The 6,351-nt window shown below is 40.6% G+C and overlaps 1 pseudogene; it reads left to right on the top strand.

Annotated features, from left to right (window-relative positions):
- The first annotated feature begins 767 nt into the window (after positions 1–767).
- LOC103254564 lies at positions 768–4,003 on the top strand (annotated as a pseudogene).
- The last annotated feature ends 2,348 nt before the right edge of the window (positions 4,004–6,351 follow it).

Below are 6,351 nucleotides of genomic sequence, written 5' to 3'. Positions count from 1 at the left end.
CTCAACACTTTGGGAGACAGAGGTGAGACAATTGCCTCGGTGATGTTGATGAGACCTCGTATCTACAATTTAAAACAATTAGCTGGGCATGGTGGCGCACACCTGTGATTCCAGCTATTTGGAATGCTGAGGAGGAAGGATCCATCACCTGAGCCCAGCAAGTCAAGGTTGCAGTGTCAGTGAGAGCACCTGTCACTTCACTTCAGCCTGGGAGACAGAGACAATGACTCAGAAAAGAAAAAGAATTCATAAAAAGGCAATTACTTTGAGATCAACACAATGAAAGATGATGTTTAACCATACATCTGTATAGACTTGTCCTGCATGGTATAAAAAATGTTTTCTTTTGAAAAAATGCTTACCCTGAGCTGCCGCCCACCTCCTTCCACCACCCTCCTTCATTCTTGCCTTGTCTGGCTGCAGGCCACCACTGAAGTTGCTCCTGGCCAGCCCGGGGACGCACACAGCACGTGGAACCTGAGCTACTGATGGTGGGGCTGGATTGACGCAAGGAGGCAGCAGTGACAGAGATGGCCCAGCCTCCCACAGAACCCTGGCTGCTCCAGCAGGGCGGCCACAAAGGAGACAGCGCTGGAGTGGCCAGTGAGCGGCCCAGAGCGAGGTGGGTGGGCGATGGTGATGGGGAGCTCAGAGTAGTGAGTGGTGTAATCAGGATGGGGGTTACCAGATGTGACAGAAATATCCTCGGATCTTGGTATTTGAACTTAGGAGTTATCTTTGTTCTGAACCTTTAAACCACTGTAGATATGGACAAAGAAGAGAGGGAGACTATCAATTAGTGTCAAGAAGCTGAAATGGAGATTTACGGTTATAACATATGAGTTGAAGGAAGTTTGCTACCGTTTCCTTAGGTGTGATTTGCACTGGCAGGTTTCTCCTCCTCCTCCTGCATTGGATGCCCAAGTGGCTGGTGAAAGCAACTTGTATTCGAGCTGCAATTAATGACTGTGAAGTGGTGCTGCTGAGGACTACTGATGAATTCAAAATGTGGTTTTGTGCAAAAATTCACTTTCTTTCTCTGGAAAGTCATCCATTTTCAAATCATAAATCTATGGCTCATAAGGTTGCAAACTGCCATGCTGTTCATTTTTGCGAATCCAACTGTAGAGAATGAGTATGAGATGAGTAAATATTCACAGACTCAGTCACAACAGATTCGCCATTTCACCTACCATAGTGTAAAATATTTCCGGAATGATACCATTCACAATTTTGGTTTCTTAAAATAATTACTTTATGGAGTAAATGAAATTATGGTGAAAGTGCCTTCTGTTTCTAAGCTTTTAATTAAAGAAGTTCTTGGCCAGGCTCAGTGGCTCAGCCTGTAATCACATGACTTTGAGAGGCAGTGGTGAGTGAATTGCCTGAGCCCGCAGGTTGGATACCAGTCAGGCAAACTGGTGAGATCTCGTCTCTACAATAAATAAAAAAATTAGGCAGGTGTGGTAGTACACACCTGTAGTTCTGGCTACTTGGAAGGCTGAGATGGAAGGATTGCTGGAGCCCAGCAGGTCAATGCTCTGGTGGCCGTGAGTGTGCCACTTCACTGCAGTCTGAGCAACAAGAGTGAGACTACACCTCAAAAAAAAAAAAAAAAAGAGATTCTTAACCTATTTTACATTTTACATTTTCCTGCCATTCAGTGTTATACTGGAAACTGGTGAATACTATTCCTATCTCTAGCTATTGTGATTATGTCTATAGAATCAATTGTAAAGTGATTGCCAGAAAGCAATGTACCGTGTTACATCATATGGTGACAGCTTACAGTACTCTGAGAGTTTCAGTTTGTAGAGTAACAAAGAAATAGAAGAGATCTTGTTGTTCTTGTCCCTGAAGATATCATGGTCATTCCATTAAATGGGACAATAATGCCTTGTGATGCAGTACTTATTAATGGCACCTGCATTGTGCCATCAGACTTGTTTCTACAATGGAGAACATGTCAAAGCCATAGTAGTTAGAACAGGATTTAGTACTTCCAAAGGACAGCTTACTCTTTCCATATTGTACCCAAACCAACCGATTTAAAACTCAACAGAGATGCCCACTTGTTTCTTCTGTGTCTTGTGGCAGTGGCAGGCTTTGGGTTTATCTACACTATTATCTATAGCATTTTAAATGAGGTCAAAGTTGGGGTAATTATTGAATCTCTTGCTTTCATTACAATTACTGTACCACCTGCACTTCCTGCTACAATGACTGCTGGTATTGTGTACGCTCAGAGAAGACAAAAAAAAAATTGACGTTTTTTCTATTAGTCCCCAAAGTGTAAATATCTGTGGACAGCTGAATTTTGTTTGCTTTAATAAGACTGGAACTCTTACTGAAGATAGCTTTGATCTTTGGGGGATCAATGAGTGGAAAATATATAACAAGAAGAAAATGTTTGCAATGAGATGTTGTCCAAGTCCCAGTTTGTTGCGAGTATGGCTACTTGTCATTCACCTACAAAAATTGAAGGAGTGCTTTCTGGTGACTCACTTGATTTGAAACTATTTGAAGTCATTGGGTGGATTCTGGAAGAAATGGAGAAAAAGCACTTCAACATCAAATGATGCCCACGGTGGTTCATCCTCCCAAAAAACTGCTTCCTGAGTCTACTCCTGCAGAAAACCAAGAAGTAGAGCTGTTTGAATTTCCAGCTATTTATGAGATAGAAATTTTTCACCAGTTACCATTTTCTTCTGCTTTACCAGGGTGCTAGCAGATAAGACAGATGCTTACATGAAAGGAGCACTAGAGGTAATTTCCAGTCTTTGTAAACCTGAAACTCTTCCTGTTGATTTCAAAAAGGTTTTGGAAGACTTCACTAAACAGGGCTTTCATGTGATTGCTTTTGCACACAGAAAATTGGAGTCAAAACTGACATGGGATGAAGTAAAAAATAGTAGCAGAGATGGCACCTGAAAACAACATGGATTTTATGAGATTAATTGAAATGCAGAACAAATTAAAGCAAGAAATCCCAGCAGTATGCAAAGATTTGCATGAAGTCAATATTCACACTGTCATGGTCACAGGTGATAATATGTTGACTGCTGTCTGTGTGACCAGAGATTTTGGAATGATTCTACCTCAGGATAGAGTTATTATTGCTGAAGTATTGCCTCTAAAGGGTGGAAAAGTTGCCAAGATAAATTAGCATTATGCAGACTCCCTAACACAGTGCAGTAACTCATCAGCAATTGACTCAGAGGCTATTCTCATTAAATTGGTCCATGATGGCTTAGAGGACATTTAGGTGACTCATTATCATTTTGCAATGAGTGGAAAGTCATTTTCAATGATAGAAGAGCATTTTCAAGGTCTTGTTTCTAAGTTGATCTTTCATGGCACTATGTTTGCTCATATGGCACCTGATCAGAAGACCCAGTTGGAAAAGCATTACAAAAAGTTGATTACTTTGTTGGGATGTGTGGTGGTGGCACAAATGATTGTGGTGTTTTGAAGAGGGCACATGGAGGCATTTCCTTGTCAGAACTTGAGGCTTCAGTGGCATTTCCCTTTATCTCTAAAACTTCCAGTATTTCTTGTGTGCCAAACCTTATCAGGGAAAGTCATGCTGTTTTAATAACTTCCTTCTCTGTGTTTAAATGTACAGCATTATCCAGTACTTCAGTGTTACTCATCTGTATTCTACCTTAAGTAACCTAGGAGACTTCCAGTTTCTCTTCATTGAACTTGCAATCATTTTGGTACTGATATTTACAATGAGTTTAAATCATGCCTGGAAGAAACTTGTGGCACAAAGACCACCTCCAGGTCTTATATCTGGGGCACTTCTCTTCTCCATTTTGTCTCAGATTATCATCTGCATTGAGACTTTGCGGGGGGGCAACCTTGGTTTAAAATGTGGTATCCGCATTCAAATGCTTGTAATACAAGAAGCTTGTATTGGAATTCTGAACACTTACACAATGAAACCAAACTTGATGAATGTAATATACAAAATTACAAAAATACCACAATGTTTTGTTAGTTTGTTTGTTTTGAGTTGGAGTATCACTCTGTCACTCAGACTGGAGTACAGTGGCTGCTCCCGGCCACTGTAGCCTCGACCTGCTGGGCTCCGGCAATCCTTTCACCTCAGTCTTCCAAGTAGCTGGAACTACAGGAGTGCACTACCACACCTGGCTAATTTTTTTGATTTACTGTAGAGGTGAGGTCTCACCAAGTTGCCCAGGTGGGTCTCGAACCCACAGACTCAGGCAATCCAAAGCACTGGGATTACAGGCTGAGCCACCAAGCCTGGCTTCCATAGTGTTTTTTTGGTTGTTTGTTTGTTCATAATATTCCTTTATTATCTTTTCCTTTTTTTAATCAATAATCAATATTTTTTATTATGGTTTTCTGGGGTACAGTTAAGGGTTAGGTATACAAATACGTTTAATTCAGGCACCCTGTTGATAAGAGGTGTTTCCACGTCCCCAGACAGATATTTGCTACCGTTAATCCCACCTGCCCCCCCATAGCTACCCACTACTGTCAGTCATTTTCTTATACTATTACGTTGGACATTAAAGGTCCATTATATGAGAGAGAACATGTGATAGTCGGATCTTTGTTTCTGTGAGAGGTCACTCAGTATTATAGACACTAGTTCCATCCAGGTTGCTGCAAAATTCATGATTTTGTTCCTTTTTGTGGCTGAGTAGTATTCCATCATGTATATGTACCACATTTTTTAAATCCAGTCCTCTTTTGATGGGCAGCATGGTTGCTTCCAGGTTCTTGCTATTGTAAACAATGCTGCGATAAACATACGTGTGCAGGTATCTTTTTTATAGAGTGATTTGACTTCTTCAGGATATATTCCCCATAGGGGGATTGCAGGCTCATATGGGAGGTCAATATTTAGAGCTTTTAGGAATCGCCACACTGCTTTCCACAGAGGTTGCACTAGTTTACACTCCCACCAACAGTGTAGAAGTGTTCCCTTTTCACCACACCCTATCCAGCAACTGTTATTTTTTGTTATTGATAACTGCCATTCTGACTGGAGTTAGGTGGTATCTCAGTGTGGTTTTGATTTGCATCTCCCTGATGATTAGTGAGGTTGAACATTTCTTCATGTGTCTGTTGGCTGCTCAGATGTCTTCCATTGTGAAGTGTCTGTTCATATCTTTTACCCATTTTATACTGGGGTTGTTTGTTTTTTTCTTTTCAGCACGTTTGAGTTCCTTGTGGATCCAAGATATTAAGCCTTTGTTGGGCCTGGTGTTGGCAAATACTTTTTCTCAGTCTGTAGGCTGTCTCCCTGCTCTCTTGATGGTTTCTTTGGCTTTGCAGAAGCTTGTCAGTTTAATGAGGTCCCACTTGTCTATCTTCTCTCTTATGACCTGTGGGTTTCGGGTTTTGTTCAGGAATTGGATGCCAGTTCCAATTTCCATGAGGGTATGTCCTTAATTTTCTAAGATTCTTATGGTTTGAGGTTTTACATTTAGGTCTCTGATCCATTTGGAGTTAACCTTTGTGCATGGGGATAGATAGGGGTCCTGTTTCAATCTTCTGCATGTGGTCAGCCAGTTTTCCCAGCACCATTTACTGAATAGGTTCTCCTCTCTTCAGTGGTAGGTGGTGGAGGCTTTGTCAAAGATGAGTTGGTTGAGAAATTGAGGTTTTGCTTCTGGAATCTCAATTCTATTCCATTGATCTATATGCCTGTTCCTGTACCAATACCAAGCTGTTTTGATGATTGTAGCTTTATAGTAAAGTTTAAAGTCTGGTAATGTGATACCACCTGCTTTGTTTTTTTTTGCTGAGGATTGTTCTGGCAATTCTTGGACGTTTGTATTTCCATGAATTCCTGTGTTGTTTTTCTAGGTCTGAGAAGAATGTTGCTGGCAATTTGATGGGTATTCCACTGAATCTATAGATTGCCTTAGGTAAGATGGACATCTTCACAATGTTGATTCTTCCAATCCATGAACATGGTATATTTTTCCACTTGTTTGTGTCATCTTTGATTTCTTTGAGCAGTGTTTTGTAATTTTCATTGTAAAGGTCTTAAAAGTCTGGTTAGGAAGATGCAAAGGTATTTCACTTTTTTGTGGCTATTGTGAATGGAATTGTGGTTTTTATTTGGGTTTCTGTTTGTTTATTATTGGTGTAAAGAAATGTAATTGTCTTTTGCACATTTATTTTATACGCTGAGACTTTGCCAAAGGCCTTTATCAGTGTAAGGAGGTTTTTGATAGATTCTCTTTCAAGGTACACTATCATGTCATCTGCAAAGAGAGATAACTTGACTTCCTCTTTTCCTATGTGGATACTCCTGATTGACTTCTCTTCTCTGATTGCCCGAGCCAGGACTTCCAATACTATATT

The sequence above is a fragment of the Carlito syrichta genome, unplaced genomic scaffold (assembly GCF_000164805.1).
Source record: "Carlito syrichta isolate Samal-C Ts95f unplaced genomic scaffold, Tarsius_syrichta-2.0.1 Scaffold284827, whole genome shotgun sequence".
Taxonomy (NCBI): Eukaryota; Metazoa; Chordata; class Mammalia; order Primates; family Tarsiidae; genus Carlito; species Carlito syrichta.
Note: the sequence above shows the minus strand (reverse complement) of the source record. Positions and strands in the feature narration are given on the sequence as shown.